This window comes from Microtus oregoni, unplaced genomic scaffold (assembly GCF_018167655.1).
Source record: "Microtus oregoni isolate MIOR12 unplaced genomic scaffold, Mior012 000019F_ref0000042, whole genome shotgun sequence".
Taxonomy (NCBI): Eukaryota; Metazoa; Chordata; class Mammalia; order Rodentia; family Cricetidae; genus Microtus; species Microtus oregoni.
Genome location: NW_024543078.1, coordinates 7,730,705 through 7,755,568, shown reverse-complemented (window position 1 = coordinate 7,755,568; position 24,864 = coordinate 7,730,705). Strand labels below are relative to the sequence as shown.

Here is a 24,864-nt window from a genome sequence, read left to right as displayed (position 1 = left end):
TCCATTTAAAGGAAGAGATGGGAAGGCGCCAATGCAAGAATTCCTCCAACAACCTGAAAGGCAACATGACATCACCAGAATCCAGGGATCCCAAAATAAGAAGAATTGTATACCCTACTCCAGAAGAATTAGAAGAAATCGACTCAAAAGTGAACTATATGAAAATAATAGAAGACCTTAAACAGGACATGAAAAACTGCCATAAACAATTAGAGATTACAAACAAAAAGGTAGAGGAAATGAATAAATCGCTCAAAGATACCCTAGAAAACCGAGAGAAACAAGAAAAAGCAATCTAACAGGTAAGGGAAGCGGTTCAAGACTTGAAGAATGAAATGGAAGTAATGAAGAATAAACAAACTGAGGGAAGGATGGAGATGGAAAATCTGGGTAAACGAACAGGAACTACAGAGACAAGTACTACCAACAGATTACAAGAGATAGAAGAAAGAATGTCAGACACTGAAGATACCATAGAGAAAATAAACACACTGATCAAAGAAAACAGCAAAACCAACAAATTCTCATCACAAAACATTCAGGAAATCTGCGACACAATAAAAAGACAAAACCTAAGAATAATAGGGATAGAAGAAGGAGAAGAAGTACAGCTCAACGGTCCAGAAAATATATTTAATAAAATTACAGAAGAAAACTTTCCCAACCTAAAGAAAGATATTCCTTTGAAGGTTCAAGAAGAATACAGAACACCGAATAGACTGGACCAAAAAAAAAAATATCTCCTCGCCATATAATAATCAAAACACAAACATACAGAATAAAGAAAGAATATTAAGAGCTGCAAAGGAAAAAGGTCAAGTTACTTATAAAGGTAAACCTAGCAGACTTACACCTGGAAATCCAGAAGTTCCTGGATAGATGTACTGCAGAAACTAAGAGACCATGGATGCAAGCCCAGACTATTATACCCAGCCAAGCTTTCATTCACTATAAATGGAGAAAACAAAATTTTCCAGGATAAAAACAAATTTAAACAATATTTAGCCACAAATCCAGCCTTACAGAAAGTAATAGAAGGAAAATCACAAACCAAGGAGTCCAACAATGACCACAATAACTCAAACTTCTAGAGACCCTTCACCAGCACAACTCAAAGAAGGGAAACACACAAACTCTACTACTAAAAAAGTGACCGGAGTTAACAACCACTGGTCATTAATATCACTTAATGTCAATGGACTCAACTCACCTATAAAAAGGCACAGGCTAAAAGATTGGATACGAAAACAGGATCCAACTTTCTGCTGTTTACAAGAAACACACCTCAACCACAAAGACAGGCACCTACTCAGAGTAAAGGGCTGGGAAAAGGCTTATCAAGCAAATGGACCCAAGAAACAAGCAGGTGTGGCCATACTAATTTCTAACAAAGTTGACTTCAAACTTAAATCAATCAGAAGAGATAGAGAGGGACATTTTATACTCATAACAGGAACAATTCATCAGGATGAAGTCTCAATCCTGAACATCTATGCCCCTAATATAAAAGCACCCACGTACATAAAAGAAACATTGCTAAAACTCAAGGCTGCCATCAAACCGCGCACACTAATAGTAGGAGACTTCAACACTCCTCTCTCATCAATGGACAGGTCAATCAGACAGAAACCTAACAGAGAAATTAGAGAATTAATGGAGGTAATGAATCAAATGGACTTAACAGACATCTATAGAACATTCCACCCAAATAGGAAAGAATATACCGTCTTCTCTGCAGCTCATGGAACCTTCCCGAAATTGACCACATACTCGGTAACAAAGCAAACTTACACAGTTACAAAAAAAATATTCGTAACCTCCTGCGACTTATCAGATCACCACGGATTAAAGGTAGAATTCAACAACAATGCTACCCCCAGAAAGCCTACAAACTCATGGAAACTGAACAGTCAACTACTGAAGCACACCTGGATCAAGGAAGAAATAAAGAAAGAAATCAAAGTCTTCCTTGAATTCAATGAAAATAAAGAAACAACCTACTCAAACTTATGGAACACTATGAAAGCAGTCCTGAGAGGAAAGTTCATAGCACTAAGTGCCCACTTGAAGAAAACAGAGAAAGCTCACATTGGAGACTTAACAGCCCACCTGAAACTCTAGAAAAAAAAAGAAGGAGACTCACCTAGGAGGAGTAGAAGACTGGAAATAATCAAACTGAGGGCAGAAATCAACAAAATAGAAACACAGAAAACAATCCAAAGAATCAATGAAACAAAAAGCTGGTTCCTGGAGAAAATCAACAAGATTGATAAACCCCTATCCAAACTAATCAAACAACAGAGAGAGAATATGCAAATTAATAAGATCAGAAATGAAAAGGCAGACATAACCACAGACACAGAGGAAATTCAAAGAATCATTAGATCTTACTACAAAGGCCTGTATGGCACAAAACTGGAAAATGTAAAAGAAATGGACACTTTTTTAGATAAATACCATATACCAAAGTTAAAGCAGGACCAGGTGAACAATCTAAATAGACCTGTTAGTCGCGAAGAATTAGAAGCTGTTATCAAAAACCTCCCTACCAAAAAAAGCCCAGGACCAGATGGTTTCAATGCGGAATTCTACCAGAACTTCCAAGAAGACCTAATACCTATAATCCTTAATGTATTTCACAATATAGAAACAGAAGAGGCGTTGCCAAATTCCTTTTATGAAGCTACAGTCACTCTGATACCAAAATCACACAAAGACTCAACCAAGAAAGAGAATTACAGGCCTATCTCACTCAGGAACATGGACGCAAAAATCCTCAACAAAATACTGGCAAACCGTATCAAAGAACACATTAGAAAAATTATCCATTATGATCAAGTAGGCTTCATCCCAGAGAAGCAGAGCTGGTTCAACATACGAAAATCTACCAATGTAATCCATCATATAAATAAACTGAAAGAAAAAAAAACATATGATCATATCATTAGATGCTGAAAAAGCTTTCGACAAAATTCAACATCCCTTTATGATAAAAGTCTTGGAGATATTAGGGATACAAGGGTCATACCTAAATATGATAAAAGCTATTTACAGCAAACCGACAGCTAACATCAAACTAAATGGAGAGAAACTCAAAACCATCCCACTAAAATCAGGAACACGGCAAGGCTGTCCACTCTCTCCATACCTCTTCATTATAGTGCTTGAGGTTTTAGCAATAGCAATAAGACAACATAAGGGGATCAAGGGGATTCGAATTGGGAAGGAAGAGGTTAAACTTTCATTATTTGCAGATGATATGATAGTGTACATAAGCGACCCCAAAAACTCCACCAAAGAACTCCTACAACTGATAAACACCTTTAGTAATGTGGCAGGATACAAGATCAACTCCAAAAAATCAGTCGCCCTCCTATACACAAAGGATATGGAAGCAGAGAGGGAAATCAGAGAAGCATCACCTTTCACGATAGCCACAAACAGCATAAAATATCTTGGGGTAACTCTAACCAAGGAAGTGAAAGATCTATTTGACAAGAACTTTAAGGCATTAAAGAAAGAAATTGAAGAGGATACCAGAAAATGGAAGGATCTCCCTTGCTCTTGGATTGGGAGGATCAACATAGTAAAAATGGCAATTCTACCAAAGGCAATTTATAGATTCAATGCAATCCCCATCAAGGTCCCATCAAAATTCTTCACAGATCTGGAGAGGACAATAATCAAGTTTATATGGAAAAACAAAAAACCCAGGATAGCCAAAACAATCTTATACAAAAAAAGGAACTTCTGGACGCATTACCATCGCTGACTTCAAACTCTGTTACAGAGCCACAGTAATGAAAATAGTGTGGTATTGGCATAAAAACAGGGAAGTTGACCAATGGAATCATATAGAAGACCCAGATTTTAACCCACAAACCTATGATCACCTCATTTTCGATAAAGGAGCTAAAAGTATACAATGGAAGAAAGAAAGCATCTTCAACAAATGGTGCTGGCATAACTGGATGTCAACCTGTAGAAGAATGAAAATAGACCCATTATCTATCACCATACACAAAACTCAAGTCCAAATGGATCAAAGACCTCAATATCAATCTGAACACACTGAACCTGATAGTTGAGAAAGTGGGCAGTACCCTACAACATATGCGCACAGGCGATCACTTCTTAGGTATAACACCAGCAGCACAGACATTAAGGGCAACATTGAATAAATGGGACCTACTAAAACTGAGAAGCTTCTGTAAAGCAAAGGACACTGTCACTAAGACAAAAAGGCAACCCACTGACTGGGACAAGATCTTCACCAACCCCGCAACAGACAAAGGTCTGATCTCCAAAATATATAGAGAACTCAAGAAACTAGATTTTAAAATGCTAATTAACCCAATTAAAAAATGGGGCACTGATCTGAACAGAGAATTCTCAACAGAAGAAGTTCAAATGGCCAAAAGACACTTAAGGTCATGCTCAACTTCCTTAGCGATCAGGGAAATGCAAATCAAAACAACTTTGAGATATCATCTTACACCTGTCAGATTGGCTAAAATCAAAAACACCAATGATAGCCTTTGCTGGAGAGGCTGTGGAGGAAGGGGAACCCTCATCCATTGCTGGTGCAACCACTTTGGAAATCAGTGTGGCGGTTTCTCAGGAAATTTGGGATCAACCTACTTCTGCACCCAGCAATACCACTCTTGGGAATATACCCAAGAGATGCCCATACATATTACGAGGGTATTTGTTCAACTATGTTCATGCAGTACTATTTGTAATAGCCAGAACCTGGAAACAACCTAGATGTCCTTCAATGGAAGAATGGATGAAGAAAATGTGGAATATATACACATTAGAGTACTACTCAAAATGACTTCTCGAATTTTGCATGCAAATGGATGGAAATAGAAAATACTACCCTGAGTGAGGTAACCCAGACCCAAAAAGATGAACAAGGGATATCCTCACTCATAATTGGGTTCTAGCCATAAATAAAGGTCTGTGAGTCTATAATTTGTTATCCTAACGAAGCTAGAGAAGAAGGTGAACCCAAAGAAAAACATATAGCTATCCTCCTGGGTATGGGAACTAGACAAGATTGCCGGGCAAAAAATCGGGATCTTGGGGGTGGGGTGGGAGGGGGGTGAGGGGAGAGGGGGAGAGAAAAGTGAGAAGGGTAGGATGGGGAGAACTTGGGGAAACGGGATGATTGGGATAAAAGAAGATTGGATGGGGAGCAGGGAAGCACATATCTTAATTAAGGGAGCCATCTTAGGGTTGGCAAGAGACTTGGACCTAGAGTGGCTCCCAGGTGCCCAAGGCGAGGTCCCCAGTTAGTTCCCTGGGCAGCTGAGGATAGGGAACCTGAAATGATCCTATCCTATAGCCATACTGATGAATATCTTGCATATCACCATAGAACCTTCATCTGGCGATGGATGGAGATAGAGACAGAGACCCACACTGGAGCACCGGACCGAGCTCCCAAGGTCCCAATGAGGAGCAGAAGGAGGGAGAACATGAGCAAAGAAGTCAGGACCACAAGGGGTGCACCCACCCACGGAGACAGTGGGGCTGATCTCACCAAGGCCAGCTGGACTGGGACTGAAAAAGCATGGGATAAAACCGGACTCTCTGAATATGGTGGACAATGAGGGCTGCTGAGAAGCCAAGGACAATGGCTCTGGGTTTTGATCCTACTTCATGTTTTGGCTTTGTGGGAGCCTAGCCAGTTTGGATATTCAACTTCCTAGACCAGGATTGAGGGGGGAGGACTTTGGACTTTCCACAGGGCAGGGAACCCTGACTGCTCTTCAGACTGAAGAGGGAGGGGGAGAGGAGTGGGGAGGGGGGAGGAGTGAGAGGCTGGGAGGAGGCGGAAATTTTTTTTTTCAATTAAAAAATAAATAAATTAATTAATTAAAAAAAAGAAATCCAAGAAACCAAAGAGAAAAAAAAAAGGAGTCAAACAGGTGAAGGAAACAATTCAGGATTTAAAAATTCAAATAGAGGAAATAAAACACAATTTGAGTGAATTCTGAAAATGAAAAATCTGGGTAAATGAACAAGAACTACATATGCAAGCATAAGCAACAGAATGCAAAAGATGGAAGAGACTCTCAGGCATTAAAGATAAGATAGAGAAAAGTGATTCATTGGTAAAAGAAAAGGTTAAGTCCAAGAAATCCTTAACACAAAACATATAGGAAATATGAGACACCATGAAAAGACAAAACCTAAGAATAATAGGGAAAGAAGAAAGAGAATACCAGCTCAAAGGCACAGAAAATACAATAAAATCACAGAAGAAAACTTTTCCAGCCTAAAGAAGGATATCCCTATGGAGATACAAAAAGCTTACAGAACACCTAATAGACTGGACAGAAAAAAGTCAAAACACTAAGCATACAGAATAAAGAAAGAATATTAAGAGCTAAAGAAGAAAAAAAAAAGTAATAAATACAGACTAATCAGAATAACACCTGACTTCTCAATGGAGACTCTGAAAGCCAGGTTTTAGACAGACATTACCACAGAGTAAATTGTTGGGGAAAAATTTTTCTAATCAAATGGACTTAAGAAATAAGCTGGTGCAGATATCCTAATATATAAACAAATAGAGTTCAAACTAAGCTTGATCAAAAGGTATGGTGATGGACATTTCAAAATTATCAAACAAAAAAATCCATCAACATGAAGTTTCAATGCTGAACATATCTATTCCCCAAATACAAGGGCATGCATATTTGTAAATGAAACATTAATAAAGCTTAAATCACACATCAAACCACACAAAGAGTGGAAGACTTCAACAACCTGTTCTCACCAATGGACAGGTCTGCCACATAGCAACTTAACAGAGAAATAAGAGAATTAACAGATGTCATGACTCAAATGGACTTAACAGACATTTATAAAAAGATTCCACCCAAACAACAAAGAATATATCTTCTTCTCAGCACCTTATGGAACCATCCCTAAAGGTGACCGCATACTCAGTAACAAGGAAAATCTCAACAGAATCAAAAATTGGAATAACCCTTTGTATTTCACTGGACCACCATGGGTTAAAGTTAGAATAAAACAATGCACATTACAGAAAGCCCAAAAACTCATGGAAATTGAACAATGTTCAACTGAATCCCCCTGGGTAAAGTAAGAAATAAAAAAAAAATCAAAGACTCCCTGGAATTCAATAAAACTAAATGCACAACATACGCAAACACATGAACACTATGAAAGCAGTGCTAAAAGGAAAGTTCATAGCACTAAGTGCCTACATAAAGAATTTGGAGAAATCTCACAATAGTGACCTAACAATACACCTGAAAGTCCAAGAACAAAAAGAAGCAAATTCACTCAGGAGAAGTAGGTGACAGGAAACATTCAAATTGATTAGTGACTACCATAATTGTTATCATAGTAACTTCATCTAGTAACTGATGAAAGCAAATACAGAGATCTGCAGACAAGGAATGGGTCCAGCTCTTGAAGTCCATTTGAAGAGAGAGAAGAAGGGATATATAAGCAAGGCAGGTAAAGATCATGATGGGGAAACCCAGAGACAGCTACCCAAGCAGGTGGCATGTCATGAACTCTGGCCCAACAGCTGGGGAGCCTACATGGGACTAAACTAGGCCCTCTGCATGTGGGTGACAGTTTTTCAGCTTGGTCTGTTTGTGGGGCCGTTGGCAGTAGGTCCAGGATCTATTCCTGGTGCATGAACAGGCTTTTTGGAGCCCATTCCCTAAAGTGGGATACCTTGCTCAGCCTTAATGTAGGGATCATGTGGGATTCCCCTCTATATGCTGTGAATATGTTTTATTACTATTGCTTAATAAAGAAGCTCCTTTGACCTATCACAGGGAAGAATATAGATAGGCAGGAAAACTAAACTGAATGCAGGGAGGAAGGAGGCAGAGTTAGAGAGATGCCCGTAGTGATGAGGCGAGCAGGCCTGCTTTTCATCCCGCCCGGCTCCCACATGGCTAGCTTAGCCCCAGAATAATTACATGGAAACTGTATTCATTTAAACACTACCTAGCCCATTATTTCTATACTCATATTGGCTAACTCTTACATCTTGATTAACCGATTTCCATTAAATCTGTGTAGCACCAAGAGGCTGTGGCTTACCAGGAAAGATCCTAACCTACATCCATCTCAGGTTGGAGAATCATGGCATCTGCCTGTCTCTGTTCTGTCTTCCTCTCCTACCTATGTTCTGACCTATCAGGCCAAGCAGTTTCTTTATTAATTAACCAATGAAAGCAACAGATATATAGAAGACCCTCCTACATGAGATGCCACGTAGTTTCCAAAGGAGAAAGATGCCATTAGCTCAGGCTTCTTATTTACTAATTCTTACATTACATTAGCTCATAATTCTTGTCTGAGTCAGCCATGTGACTTGGTACCTTTTTTGGCTTGATAACCTTTTTCAGCGAGGCAGTCATATCTTGCTTCCTGAGGCTGGGCCACAACTGCGGACTTAAACTTCCCTCTTCCCAGAATTGCCGTTGCCCTGCCTCTACTTCCTGTCTGGTTGCCCCACCTACACTTCCTGCCTGGCTACTGGCTAATCAGCATTTTATTAAAAATAATACAAGTGACAAGATAAAAGATCACTGTCCCACAGCAGCCCCATTATTTTTAAAACAAGAACTCTGAATCTAATATCCTTTGTTTAGCTTTTCTCCTGACCATTATCCATAACAACTTGTAACCAACATTCTAAACAAAGGAAAGTATACATAGTCTATTTTTTGGGAATGTGGGCATAGTATTCCAGACTACTTCCTGCTGATTGGGGGTGCTGATAATCTTATGGGAATCTAAAGACAATTTAGAATTATCAAGTCATGACTGGATTATCCTATGAGGCTTGATCATCTCAGGCAGCAGTCCTGAATCTGTTCTGGATGCAGAACTCAGACATCTGGGCCATCCGTTCCTACCACAGATTTCTCAGGTAGTCTTCCTGATCAAACCTGATTTTTCTCAACTCAGAATGAATCCACAGCCTCTCATTTCCTGGGGAAACAAAAGCAAAATCTCTTCTCTAAAGTAACATATTTTGACTTCAATTTTGAAGTCAAGGTATTTCCAAAATACCTATCTTTGACTAATTCAGCAGCGTTTATAAACAAATGTCTTTTAGCAGATGTTGTTCCTTCCTCAGCCATCAAACAATTCAAAGACAACACAATAACATACAGTATCCAGACACTCTGTGTATTTTCCATCTTTATGTGGCCTTATTTTTTTTTTTTGAAACAGGGTTTCTCTGTGGCTTTGGAGCCTGTCCTGGAACTAGCTCTGTAGACCAGGCTGGTCTCGAACTCACAGAGATCTGCCTGCCTCTGCCTCCCGAGTGCTGGAATTAAAGGCGTGCGCCACCATCGCCCGGCTATGTGGCCTTATTTTAAACTCTATTTCTTTTATTTTTATTTTTAAGTTTTGTTTTTTTGAGACTAGGTTTCTCTGTGTATCTTTGCCTGTCCAGGAATTCACTCCATAGACCAAACTGTCCTTGAACTCAGAGATCTGCCTGCCTCTGCCTCCCAAGTGCTGGGATTAAAGGTGTGTGCCACCATACCCAACTACTCTCTTTCTTTTTATTTTAAGGAATTTATCATTTTCCTTTGTCTTCCAAGCCTACATATATAATTAAACACACTGTAAACCATTTAGTTTTTCTTTGCCTTTGAATCTATCTTTACTCTACATCTCTTTTTCTTACAACACTTTAATTTGCTAGGCAATATGGCTAGGATTAAAGTCATGGCTTTGATGGCTGGATCCAGTCCATTCCTTAGCTTTCTGAGATTCCAGACTTATGGAAGCAGTACCAGTCGGAGACATGTTTATTGCCACAATTCTATGGCATTTCAAGGTCCCTGCCACCACCAAAAAGCATGCAGCCAGCTTCTCATCAACACCATTTCATGGCAGGACCTCTTAAAAGAGCTGCAAGGTTTTACACCTAAAGCTGAGCCAGGAAGTCTATCTTAAATGAGAGTGTTTGCCTCTAGCAAGTATGGCCCACCTGAGAAAGTGCTGCTATCAAGAAGCCATGTTTAACTCTATTCTTCTCTATCTAGAATAAATTCCCAAGCTCTCTCAGGCTTTATGTGGATGCAGTTGTCTACATGTTGGGTACCATTCATTGACTGAGGTTTTCTGTCCTGCCCAGCAGAGTTGCCATGGAGCCGCCAGAGGAAAAAAATGTGAGCCACCAGCTGGAACCTTGCTGGTAGGCCACAAGCCTCATGGTAAAATATAAAATAATAAAAATGCATTAACCAAAGATATAAGAGCTAGCTAGCAATATGCTTAAGTCATTAGCCAAGCAGTGATTTAAATAATATAGTTTCTGTGTGATTATTTCGGGCTTGAACACCCAGGAATGAATTAACAGCTTCCTTCAGCAACAGATCACCAAGATCCAACTATTAAAACATCAAGCTCCAGTGAATGAAATTCATTATTTTGACTAAACTAATCAAAATACCCAGATAGAACTTATCAACATATTCCAGCTCATTCTAATACATACCTCTTTTTCCTCTTGAATAGTTACCAGGCTGCCTGCTACTGTTTCTGTCCAATTCAGATTCAGCTACCTATCTCTTTGCCTTGCTTAATAAGAATTTCTTGGCATGAACCCTAAAAAATACTTCACCCAACAAAAAGCAGGAAGTAGTTTGGAGGGAACTATGCCCAAATTCCCAAATATTGTTTATAAATGTTTATTTACATTTAAAGGGGGATATGATATAAATACTTTGCATTAGTATGAATCTTGGTTTACTGATACAAATTTAAGGTCAGCTTTGTTATGTATATATTTCTGCTCTTGATTAAGATATTGTGTTTGTGAAGCTCATTTAAAAAGGTAATGTATAACTAAGAAATACAGGTTAATAGATAATCATCTATAATAGTTAAGTTTGTAGTCATGTTAGTTAGGTTTTCTAGATATACAGAGGTATATTTCAGATGGATAGTTATGCTTCAAACCTTTCAAAGACTTACAAAATATGGCACTTAAAAATTTTTTTTTAAAACTTAGGACTTTTCATGACAGTGAAACACATCTGCTCCTAGCAGCACCAAGCTACTTCAAGAGGATGATAGGCATCGAAGAAGATCCTTATGGAGTTGGTTAGCCATTTGGGCAAGAAACTGCTCTTGCCTGGACTGCTTGATGTTATGTTGTATGAACTGGACATGCAGGATCCACAGAAAAATGACTGCTGAAGTTGTCTAAAGGTGAAACAGTTCTTCAAGATTCCTTTTCATGAGAGTCTGACAGACATTCTGCAGGACACAAAAGAAAGTGACTGACAAACTGCCAAAGTAGGTGGAACTGTTTTTTGAAATTTCCTGCTTCATAAAAAATTCTGCCAGATATTATGGACCTGTAAGCTGAAAATGGATGCCCCAACGTTGCAAAAAAACTTTGGGTGACTATCCACATAGTGAGATGTCCCTGTCAATTCTAGAGTTTTGGAAGTTGCTTACAATGCTTCCTGTTTACTTAGGTTATATTAATTCCTTCTGGAGTCTTTGATGGAGTTGAAGAATAGATGATTATAATTATAGTTTTCCTTAGTTATGATAAAAGATAAAGTAGATATAAATATTGTGACTGTAATTCTTGCTTGATACCTGTTTTGTTATATGTAATTTTACTATGTTAAAGTTAAAACCTTCCTTTTTATTTAGACAGAAAAGGTTCCCCTCTGTATGCTGTGAATACCACTGGTTAATAAAGAAGTTGCTTTCCGCCTATTGCAGTGCAGAATAGGGCAAGGCAGGAGTTCCAAGCAGACAGAAGAGGAAAGAGTAGCTGGAGTCAGAGAGAAACCATGTAGCTGCTGCAAGAGACAGACACTGGACAAAACCTTACCAGTAGGCCTCAACCATATGGCAATACACAGATTAATAGAAATGGGTTAATTTAAGATATAACAGCTAGCCAAAAAGAAGCATGAGCTAATAGGCCAAGCAGGGTTATAATAATACAGTTTCTATGTGATTATTTCAGGTCTGGGAAGCTAGGAAATGAATGAACAGCCTCAGCCTACAGGGAAGGAAACTATATATTCAGCAATGGAAAAAATCTACCAAGCAGATGTTTCAATTCTTAACATGTATTCCCCAAACAAAGGGGTGCCTTCATTAGTTAAAAATAAAAAATAAACAATACTACAGCTCACAAACTGATAGTGGGAGATATTGATACTCCATTCTCCCCCATAGAAAGGTAACCTAGACAAAAACTAAACAGAGCTAACAGATATTATAAACCAAATGGAGCTAACAGAGGGACTTAACGAATATTTACAGACCATTTCACACAAACACAAAAGAAGAGACCTTCTCAGCACCTCATGGAACTTTATCCAAGATTGGCTACAAATTCGGATACAAAGCAAGTCTCAACAAATACCAGAAAACTGAAATAACTGCTGCATCCCATCAGACCATCACAGATTAAAGTTGGATATCAATAACAGTAGAAACATTAGAATGCTTATAAACTTGTGGAACCTCAACACCTCTCTACAAAATAAATAAGGGAACAAGATAGAAATAAAGTAAGAAATTAAAGACTTTGGGGGCTGGAGAGATGACTCAGAGGTTAAGAGCATTGCCTGCTCTTCCAAAGGTCCTGAGTTCAATTCCCAAAAACCACATGGTGACTCACAACCATCTGTAATGGGGTCTGTAATGCCCTCTTCTGGCCTGCAGGCATACACACAGACAGAATATTGTATACATAATAAATAAATAAATAAATATTTAAAAAAAAGAAATTAAAGACTTTCTAGAAATAACCATATTGCAGATAAAATGTTTGGTCAAGAAATCAGTCCATGGTTCTCTCAATTAGCCATATTAAATTTCACAGGAAAAGGGCAGAATACAGCAAAATAATGCACCAAAATATTACACAAACCTGTCTTAGTGACTGTTATATTGCTGTGAAGAAGCACTATGACCAAGGCAATTCTTATAATGGAAGGCATTAAATTTTGGGATGGATTACAGTGGCAGAGGGTTAGTCCATTATCACCTTGAAAGGAAGCCTCAGTGGGCATGCATGGGGCTGAGTGCTACATCCTGATATGCAGGAAGGCAGAAAGAAAACACTTGCCTTCCACTTGTATTGTGAAATCTCAAGCCCAACTACCGCAAGGAGCTATACAAACAAGACATACCTACTTGCACAAGGGCATCCCTCTTAATATTACACCATTAGTTCCACTCACTGGACACCAAAAATTTGGTGACAGGAGCCTAAGGGTGTTGAGCAAATATTAAACCTGACAGGAACACAAGCTAAAGAAGAAAGATCTTTAAAGGAAAAGAATTGAAGTCCATTGAGGGAGGAAGGGAGGGAGGGTTGAAAGGAGGGAGAGAGAGAGAGAGAGAGAGAGAGAGAGAGAGAGAAGGATTTCTTCCCACTGGGGGAGAGAGCCAACTTCTCTGGCTAGTTAAAGGATTCCTTACTAAAATATTTCATGCCCCATCTAAGAAGAGCTTAAACAATGCAAAGCCTCCAAACTCAAGTTTACATCTCTTCTTTTCTCTGAGTGCATGACATTATCCCTTGTTTCCCTCCCTACCCAGTTCCCTCAGAGAACCTGGGAAACCTTCATCAGGTCTAGTAGAGGCAATGAAATCCATCCCTTGGCGAGGTTAAGTGTGACTGCTGCACATGATGCCACCCTGGAGCTGCATTCTAACTGGTTAGAAGTGCCTCACAAGATTACTGCACATCTAAATTTGACTATTTGAACAAGATAAAATCTGAAAGTCTTCAATTACAGCCAAAATGGAAAGTCAGAAACCTGTGTGATCACAGCAGAGACCATAATCAATTGGGATAAAATGGGGCCAAGTGACAACTTGTGTTTGGGTACTGGGAAGAATGTGAAAGACCTGGATGACAACACTCGGGCTTCCACAGTACAGTCTGTGTGGTAGGACACATGGATGGACTCTACTCTCTCTACCCAAGGCCACGGATTTCTGTCCTCTATTCTTTAGTTGTGTAGGGCCCACCAGCCATGGCCATAGGTCACATCTCCTCCTATATCATGCTTACCTCACAAAAGCGTCTTTTTAAAGAGAAGGGTGTGACAGCGCACACTGAACCTTGGAGAAGTGTAGATCTCACTTGGACATGTATAAGATGGAGGGCTAGAATGCCTCGGCAGTGAGCTGGGCTAACTTTGAGTGAAAAACAATCTTGTGGTTTGCTGCCTTCTTGGCTATGACGTCAACAGTATATTACAACAATACAGAATTTAAACTATCGTTTCAGGAAGAATTCAATAAAATGCCTAACAATTTATTCTACTACAACCAGAAAACTGATGACAAAAGGTCATCATGAAAGACAAAATGAACAACGTAAGACTGAATAAATGGTGCACACAGTGACAGTGATACTGACTGACTTCAAAACTCAGCATACAACTGCAATGAAGACTGCACTATCTGAGAAAAAGCAGAGATCATCACAACATGAGAAGAAACTTCAAATAAAATTGAGTCAATTCTTAACAAATGTGGCCAGGAAACCCAGTAAGCTTGGCCTTACTAAGACACGTAGACAGTATCACCACGGCATCAACGTGCCAATGTATTAATAACAGACTTCAAGCAATGAACGGAATTAGCAGATGGACCCTACACCTGAATCCTCAATTCCAAGTGTAGAACTTCAAGAAGTTACTAGAGAAACAAGGGGTCGGCAAGCAGCTGAGGCTCACTGCATGGTTATGTCAGCAACAAGGATGTTTTTACACAAGAGTTCCTGTCCCCCATGCTCTGTAAACACCAACAACTGCAACTAAGTTACTGAGAGGTAAGGGTTGAAGACCTCAGGGAACCAAACAGTATGGCATCAGACAGGAAGTCTGGCCATGGCTTCCCATCAGCGCCCCCTACCCTGGAGAAACACTAGAAGTGCTCCCGTAGCTCCTCCCCTTGTGAAGACTTTAGTGTGAATTCAGAGTTCTCCCTGCTCTCCTCACAGTTCTTGGCAGCAGATCACATGCAAACACACAGGAACACCAGAGCCCCACAACCACAGACCCTGGACCTCTTAGCCTGAAGCATGGTAGACCGGAAGTGTCCTCCCACTCTGTTGATGGATTAGCCTAGGGCTTCTGTCTGAAGGCTAATTATCTAAAAAGCTGTGAGTGACAGGACCACCTCTCTTAGGGATGGAGTAATGTGAAGAGATACAGCCCAGTGGAACAAAGCTCTGGCTTCTACCCCAGGAAAAACTGTCCTGGATTTGCAAAGATTTACATTGCAATAAAACTTGTGCCTGGCCTCAAAATCTTGGCCCTAAAAACCTTCCTTCAGTCAGTAGGCACCTCACCTCACTCCTCCTTGGCACAGGGTCTCTAGCATATACAAACCATTACTCAGTGTGCCAGGGAGTAATCCCCCTGCCTCACAGCTGAAAAGGAACCCAGTGAATCCAGGTCAAATTTAAAATACCTAATTGATATTCACCAGGAATTAACAATTTTAAAAAGCCCCCATCTATATTTTCTCACACCTCTCTCTGCTGCACACTGTTAATCAAAACAGTAACACCTTCCCAGTCTTCCGTGGTGGCACTGGCATATGATGTCAGCGTTTGGGAGGTCAAGACACCTTCGTCTAGGACACCAAAGCCCAACAATTAGGGTCACAAAAGAGAAGGTGACCAGGGTAAGGACGTGAGAGGAGATGTAAAGCATAGAAAGTTTAGGATCGACATGTCTTGAATAAGGTGATGGCTCGTGTTTAAGATCCTTAAGATGGACAGTTATGATACACTATTTGCAGATAGAAAACGAGAAAGTCAGCAGAAACATAGGGACTAATGCATGGAAAAACAGGGCTTAGGAAAAAAGACCAGTAGAGATTGAAGGTGGAATCCACATAATAGGGAATTAAAAAAATACCAATGACACCAAAAGGTGATTTTAAAAACTGTAATTGATATACCTTTAGTTATAATACTTTTATAAGAAGACAGATTCAAATTGCTAATTTCCCACATGAATTTAGAGCTGGAAGTGGTGGTGCAGTCCTGAAATCCCACAACATGGAAGGTTGAGGCAGGAGCATCACAAGTTTAAGGCCTGGTATGGCCTTAATAAGTATGGTTATAGACTGAGTTGACAAAAAACGTGGACAACTTAACCAGACCCTGCCTCAAAATAACTTTTTGTTTAAATCTCAGTGGGCAGATGCTTGCCATGCATGAGCGAGTTTTAGAATGAGTACACAGTATTCTCTACCCCAAAAATGAAAAACAGAGCAACGACAACCAATATACTGAAGTAGGTGGGCTAGAAGGGGGGACTGTGGCAGGAACCAGCTAGGTGAGCTCACTCAGTGAGGAAAGACGCTTGTCCAAGTCTGAGGGCCTGAGACCAATACCCAAGAGAAAACCCACATCTCCAGCTTGTCCCCTCACCTTCACACATGTGCTGTGGCATGTGTGCTCACAGTGTGTCAATGGCCCAAATTCACAATCTTTTAAAAGAAAACTGAAAACAAGATAGACAAAAAAAAAGCACCAAAACTAAAACATCCAGCAAAATAGCTAGCTCTGTTGTAGCTCAACCATTGACCAAAATAGAACTCTTTCAGAATATGGCCAGGAGGGCCATAGAAAGCAAAGCATTTACAGGTCACTTCCTACCAAGTCATCAAGTTAGCACTGCAGAGCTCCCTTGGGGCAAAAGGGGAACAAGAGTTTTTCACAGCAATACTTATCTCTGACGCACTTTCCTTTGGATTAAACAACTAACTCTACTCCAAATTGGAAAGGAAAGAAAAACAAAGAAAGAAAGACGGAAAGCAAAGAAGTTCATAACAAGAATGATGGATACAGGGTCTGTTACATCAGTCCCCTAGCAGGATGACGGAGGTCTGTCTCTGTGGTGTGGACTTTGTGGCAGGCCTGCTCAGGCAGTGCTAACACAGCATCCAGATTGAAGACTGAGTTTGCTCTGTGGTCCTCAGCTCATTATAGCGCTTCTTTTTGTTGGGAACAGTTTATTGTGCACACTGCCTGCCTCTGAGAATATGTAATCTTAAGAGTCGGCCATTCAACACACATCTGCAGTGACTCCCCTGGGGCTGAAGTGCTGGATGATGCATGAGTCCTCCTAACAGCTGTCCGGTGCCTCTGACACAGACACCCCTGGGATTTCCACACAGATGCAGAGGTGACAACCACACATGCTCACCTCCTACTGCCGTGTTGTATAGACGTGGGAGAGGTGTAATGGGGCTTAACTGATTGCCTTCCATCTCACAGACCCGACTCTGCAGTCCTGAGAGTCACTGCCGAGCAGCAGCAGCATGCCGCGCTGTCTAACAGCTGCACATCCTGTACTGTGGAGGGCTATGCCGGTATGCCACTCCAGGACATCTCCTGCCTGGCAGGGGAAGGAATATCCTGCTCCTTTCCCCAGCCCTGCTGTGCTCCTAGACCTGCTTCTTTGGCATCCGGGAACAGAAAGTAGTGAGTGGTAGAAAGAAGTGTTTGTAAACTTTGTTTAACCTGTATGGGCGCTTTGCCTACATATATGTTTATCTTTCATATCTGTGAAGTGCCCTCGGAGATCAGAAGATCCCGTGAGACTGGAATTGCAGGTAGCTGATGTCTGCCATGTGGGTGCTGGGAATTGAACCCAAATCCTCTGGCAGAACAGCCAGTGCTTTTAACTGTGGAGCCATCTCTCCAGCCCAGGCAGAATTAAGCTTTCAAAACAGCCTGCAATGAATGGTTTTGACCCAATTTTGAGTCCTAAGTTGCTCCTGGAAATAAAAATACAGTAGCACTTTCTGAATAAAGAGCTGGAGAGATGGTTCACCATGTTAAGATCTGTCTGTTCTTGTAGAGGACCAAATTTCAATTCATTGTATCTACATGCCCACTTAAAACGACTTGAATCTGCAGTCCCAGATGACCTGACACCCTCTTTTAGATTCTTCAGGGCACTGAATGCATGTGGTGCACACACATACAATATATGAATAATACCCATACACATAAATAAAATTTAATATCTTAAGAACAGAAACACAGGATCTTCTGGACCCATGGTGCAGGAACACACATAAAACTCACCACAAGGCCAGCCTGTCTCACTTTAAAAATACTTTGTTCCTGTGTTTCTGTGAGGGAGGGGGCATTGCACACCATGGTGCTTGTGAAGCTCAAAAGACAACTTTGTGGAGTCTCTCCTTACAGCTTTTCCACGGGCTTTAGAGACTGAGTTCAGGTTATCATGTGCTCCATATGCCCACAAACACCTTTGCTTACTCAGTCATCTCCTCGGCCCAAGCTATCAAATCAAACGCAGCCTTGATTCTTCGTTCTTTGGTTACGTTGTTGAGACAGTATTACACTGTGTATTCTTGCTAGAATGAGTCTTACCATTAGACCATGGCCAGAACTCATAGGAATCTGTCTAACTCTGCCTCCAGAACACTGGGATTAAAAGGATGCTGTTAACATCATTAGCTATAAAGAAAAGAATTTACAGGATGCACTTGGCATTTTGGTATCCTTAACAACAAGTGGCCAAAAGTAAAACCCGATAGAGACGGTAGTGTCAAGATGCTGGTACCCACTGCCTTGTTATTTTAGTGTCATAAGAAGCTATTTCAAGGTCAGAATCAGGAAGATGAGAGGATTAGGTTTGTGTTTGTAAGGCTATGATGCTATAGAATAGGTTAGGAGTTGGGGAGTGTCAAAGTAAAGGCAGCCTCTGGGTAAGACAGATTTAGTATACTATTGATGTGAGAAAAAACAATCCATTGGGACTGAACTTGGCCTGTAACTGCAGAGGTGACCGACTAGGCGGATTAAGGGTAATAAAGGTGTGAGGGCTGAGTACAGTCAGGAACTTAAAATGTATGAAAAGGTGGTTAAAGGATGAGAGGCTTGATGGCCTCAGATTTGATCTTCCTACCCAGCTTCCTGACGGCTGAGAATTCTGACTTTTTTGATCCCAAGGACACACATACTGGAAATAAAGAACCAACTCACGTAAGCTGTTATCTGGGATCCCCTCACCATACAAACTGGTAAACAAATAACTATCATTTTAAAAATTAAAAGATATCCACAGTCTCATAAGCAAAGTCATTCATACCCTCCAACTTGGCAAGGAGTCAGCTTCATTCCCCATCCCCAGGGTCGCGATGAAGGGTCCATGCCACGCTCACCCACCCCACCTGACAGCTCAGCTTGTTGACCATGTGTCTCACTCAAGCCACCAAAATCCAGTTCGTCACTAACGTGTAGCTATAGCAGTGGTAGTATGGGGCTGACCACGGCTATTTAAGAGCACGATCTAGTTGTATTTGTTTACATTATCATAGATACTAAAAGTGCTCTACCCATGACCTACACCCCCAGCACCCTAGCTTCCATGCAACAGTTACCCTGAAACCCACACCACATAAAGGCACAACAACGAGAATCAAAGACCTTTTCCCCTTATGAACATAGATACAAAAGTTGTCAATAAACCACTCAACAACCAAATCCAAGAACGTCAACAAGATCATCTACCCATGATCAAGTAGTCTTTATTCAAGACATTCAGGGATGGGTCAAGATACAAAAATCAGGAAATGTAATCCACCATATAAACAATCAGAAAGAAAAAAATTACATTATCACATTAGATGGAGAAAAGGCATTTGACAAACTCCAACACCCCTCCATGACAAAAGTTTTGCAGAGATACAAGGGATACAAGGAACATACCTAATCAGAATAAAGCAATTTCCAACAAGCCTATAGCCACTATCAAATTAAATGGAGAAAAACTCAATGTTTTTTGTTTAAAATCAGGAAGAAAACAAGGTCGTCTACTCTCACCATGTCTACTCAATATAGAACTGGAAGTCTTAGAGCAATAAAACAACTGAAAGAGATCAAACGGATAAAATTGGAAAGGAAGAAGTTGAAGCATTTTTATTTGCAGATGATGTGATAGGATATGTAAGAGATCATAGAAATTCCCCCAGAATGCCTATGGCTGAAAAACACTCTGAACAAAGTAGTTTAGATACATAATTAACTTGCAAATTCAGCAACTCTCCTATAAACAAATAGAAAGGGGCTGAGAAAGAAAGCACAGAAACAATGCTTTTCAAAATAGCCTCAAATTATACAAAATATCTCACAGTAACTCTAACCGAGCAAGTAGAAGACTTCTTATGATAAAAACTACAAGTCTCTGAAGAAAGAAACCGAAGAAGATATGAAAAGATAGAAAGATCTCCAACATTCATGGATCAATAGGATTAACATAGTAAAATTGGCAATTCTACCAAAAGCAACCTACAGATTCAATGCAATCCCCATCAAAAGCCCAAAACAGTTCTTTACAACCTTGAAAGGAAAACTCCCAACTTCAAACAAAAAAACAGAAAACCATGGATAGCTAAAGCAATTCTGAAGAATAAAAGAACTGTTGGAGTCTCCCCGTTCCAGACAGCATGTGCGCTACAGATACACAGCAATGGAAACCACACGGTATCGGCATAAAAACAGACACCTCAGTCAATGGAATAAAACTGGGGAGCCAGACATGAATTCACACTCCTATGGATATCTGGTTTTTATAAAGAAGCCAGAAATACACACTGGAAAACAGACAGCATCTTCAACAAATGGTGCTGGTCAAACTGGATGTCTGCCTGTAGAAGAATGCAAATAGATCTATACTCATCATCCTGCACAGAACTCACGTCTACGATCATAAGAGACTGAATGACCCTGCGTTGTGTAAAATGTCAGCTGCTGAGTACTGGATGCCAACAAACAAGCCACAGCCAAATGCTCAACATCTCAATCCTCTCACCTGACTAAACTGAGACAATGAGGTCTGTACATACCAATATGAGACAGCTGCCCAATCAGAAATTTCAGTGGCTCAAGGTAACCTCCCCAAATTGTGCACCCACAGATTTGGTTTTCCTTCATGTACAGGCTATGAGTTAATGAGAACTGGAAAAATAGACAGAAAGGTGCTCACTCTGACCAATCAGATCCTGTTTTAAAACAGAAGCACCTACAGGTCAAAGAACTAAACAACCTCTAATCTAGCTATGGCCTAGCCTAGTTTCCCCTGCAGTGTACACAATAAACCATTCTTTCTATTCCAATCTCAATGGAGAAGCTGTGTTCCACACAAATACCTTTCCTATCACTGCAGTGGACAGCCCACTCTGTGACTCCAATGGGGAGTTTTAGACGCGTATGGTGCTACAAACCTTTCATCAAGAATTGAAGAGGTTGAATCAGGAGAACAGCAGGGTCATTGCCCTGTGGGCCTCAACCCTGGGATCAAGGCAGAGAAAGGCAACATAACAAACTTTGCCTTAAAATATTGTTCTGAAAGCTTGAAGGTGCAGCTGTTCTGGAAATATGCCATCACAGTGAGAAATCATGCCACACACGGAAAGATTAATTGAGAAAAATTCCTTCAGTAATTACAAGTCTCCAGCTCAACCAAATAAAGAGAGGATCTGTCTAAGAAAAGATGTGCCAACTCATATACACCACAGGCTGACACATTCCACACGTGCTGTCAACCTGGAGAAATGCTGCTGACTGCCCTGCTATCATGGCCTGCTCCAGTTTGCTTCCTTATACAACTCAGGATCACCTGCCCAACCTGGAGAAATGCTGCTGACCGCCCCTGCTAGCATGGCCTGCTCCAGTTTGCTTCCCTATACAACTCAGGATCACCTGCCCAACCTGGAGAAATGCTGCTGACTGCCCCTGCTAGCATGGCCTGCTCCAGTTTGCTTCCCTATACAACTCAGGATCACCTGCCCAACCTGGAGAAATGCTGCTGACTGCCCCTGCTAGCATGGCCTGCTCCAGTTTGCTTCCTTATACAACTCAGGATCACCTGCCCAGGGTGGTACCAACCACAGTGCCCTATTATATCAACCACTATCAAGAAAATACCCTATAGGTTTGCCTACAGGCCAGTCTGACTCTACCTTGTGGCAGTTGACCAAATCTAACCAGCATAACTACTGAGTCATCTCCCAAACCCCAAACACAGATTTTTAAGCAAACCTCAGCTCTCTTGACACCGGCTTTTCAGCGTGTACTTGTGCACACACACACAAAGTTTTGGAAATCTGTCAGGTTTACAACTGGAGTAACGGCTCAGCAGGTACCAGCACTGTTGCTCTTGTAGAAGTCCTGGGTTTGGTGCCCAGCACTAACATGGGGCACACAATCACCCCTAGATGCTGCTGCAGGGGATCTGATGCCTCCTTCTGTCTTCTGTGGACACCAAACACACACGAGGTCAACATACATACATGCAAGCAAATCACTCATACACATGAAATAAAATAAAATTAAAAACACATACTCTCATATCTCTTATAAGTCATCATAGATAAAAAAAGTCAGAAATGCAGAGAAATGTGACAAATATCTGTAACCAAAACTATACCTATGTAATTAAAGAAATCAAGAAACTTGATCAGAGAGAAATTCCATGATTGTAAACAGGAAACCTAAATATTATTTCAGCACAAAATCTGAGCTATAGATTCAGCAACACTCCAATAAAGTCTAACAAAAGTCTAACAATCTTCCTATCAACAACAGAAAAATGATGGCAAAAGTCATCATGAATGAAACACTGGTCAACACAAGACGGAGTAATAGCACACAGTGACAGCATCTGACTTTAAAACTTCCCCTGCAACTGCAATGAAGATTGTTCTGTCTGGGAAAGAATAAACAGCTCAGCGGAACATAAGAGAAAATTTAGAAACAAAATAACAATTAAAACAGTGTCGATTTGAACACATGAAGCCAAGAAACCCAGTAAGTCTGGCCTTACTGACACACATGACTGGTCCACCCTGGCATCTCCATGCAGATGTGTTAATGGCACAGACTTTATGCCCTGCACAGAATTAACTGCAGTCGGATCCTACACCTCAGTGTTCAGTGCCAAGTGCAGAACTTCTAGAAAACATTAGAGAAAGTAGCTGTTATTTAGCAAATCACCTGCTTTTCAAGGCGATGATGAAAGTGGTGCATACGCGCACGCTGCATGGTGCCGTCACAATAAGGAGCTAGACGCACAGTACCCCATCGTGTTAGATGCAGCCGTAGCCGCATCCCGCAGATGGAAGTTATTTGTTGCAGGGACCTCAAGGACCTCAGGGGCGCAGAATCCGGCCGCCCGTTCCCACAGCGCCGGGAGGACCCCACACCGGCTCCCGCGACTCCACCCCGCTTGGGGACGGCGGCCCTCGCTCACCATGGCGTGTTCCGAGCTCGCCCCGCTCTCCCCACACCTCCGGACCGCGGGTCACAGCACGCCACAAAGAACACAGGAGTCTCCCTCAGTCGCGGAGTCCAGAGCTGCAGTCTCCAGTATGTGGACCGGAAATGCCCTCCCCTATTCTGACTAGCAGTCCGCTTAGGAGTTCTGATTGGCTAATGTGATCTGAGTGACAGGAGCAACTCCCTTACAGAGTGTTGTGTAGGAACTCTGCACAGTGGTTCCCAGCCCTGGCTGCCACCCCAGGCACAGAATTGTCACAGACCTGCCGAGCCTGGCGATGCAGCAGAACTTGGGCCTGGACTGCAAAGTCTTCTCTGAACTATTCCTCTACTCAGTAGTCCCTTCTTCCTCCTCCTGGGCACAGAGTGTTAGGACTCAAACCTCTTTTAAAAGCCTAAAGTGTATGTTTACAGTATAAAAGCAGACGCTGAGTGCCATGTTCTCCTTGCCTCCTTCAGTTCTTACTTGGTTACAGAGTATGTCTGTCATGCTCCCCTCTCCCCTGAAGTTCTCCAATCCAGTAGTTGAGCTGCTCTACCCTATATAATCTACCCAATCTGATAACCCGGTTTGTTTTTGTTTTTCATCTACCCTTTACCTTCCTGGCCTCTCGGTCTGTCTCTCCCCCCATTCCCTTCCTCCTCCTCTCATGTGGTTCGGGCTCATGTCCACTCTGGCCTCTCTCAGATGTCCCTGCCACTCCCGACATCTTCCCATTATCAAAAACAAACTTTCTCCTCTACCAGACCTAGGAGCAGTCAGGTCTTTGCTGTTTTAGTTTTGCTTTTGTTTTTTGTTTTGTTTTCATTCTGGTGGCTAAACGTGGGACCAGTCTTGTCCTTTTTATTTTCTTTTTTTTCTCCCATTCACAGAATCTAGCATAACTCATTACTTCACCAACACTGAAGTGGTTCCCCAGTCTGACTGCTGAAATGACGCCCATTTCACTCACTCAGATCACATTAGCCAATCAGGACTCCTAAGAGGACTGCCAGTCAGAAATGATTCACAGAATCTAGCATAACTCATTACTTCACCAATACTGAAGTGGTCCCCCTGTCTGACTGCTGAAATGACGCCCAGTCCATCCGGGTCAAATTTAAACCACCTTATAAAATTCACCACCCATCAGCAATTTCAATTAGGCTCACAGAACTGTTCCTGCTTCCCTCAGCTACACGTTGTTATGCAAACAAAGACACATTCCCAGGTGTCTGTGGTGGCAATGGTGTATCATGCCATCACTGGGTACGTGGAGACAGGACATCAAAAGTTTAAACCAGCTCAATCTATGACACAAAACACCAAGGGTTTGGGGTACTGAAGATAAGGTGCCAGGGAGGTGCCAGTCAGTCGTACATAAGCTGATAGCTCATGCTAAGAAAGTTTATTGAAAAGTACACATTTGATGCACCATTTGTAGGGGCAGAACAGGGCCGTCAGCAGAAAACTAATTAAGACATATTGTTAGAGGGACACGGGGCACCTCAGGCAGAGCTCACAGTAGGAATGACACATA

At 41.3% G+C, this 24,864-nt stretch overlaps 1 pseudogene; it reads right to left on the bottom strand.

The window, feature by feature from the left end:
• LOC121459753 overlaps window positions 1-23,427 on the bottom strand; it is a 29,175-nt pseudogene extending 5,748 nt beyond the window's left edge.
• Window positions 23,428-24,864: the final 1,437 nt, after the last annotated feature.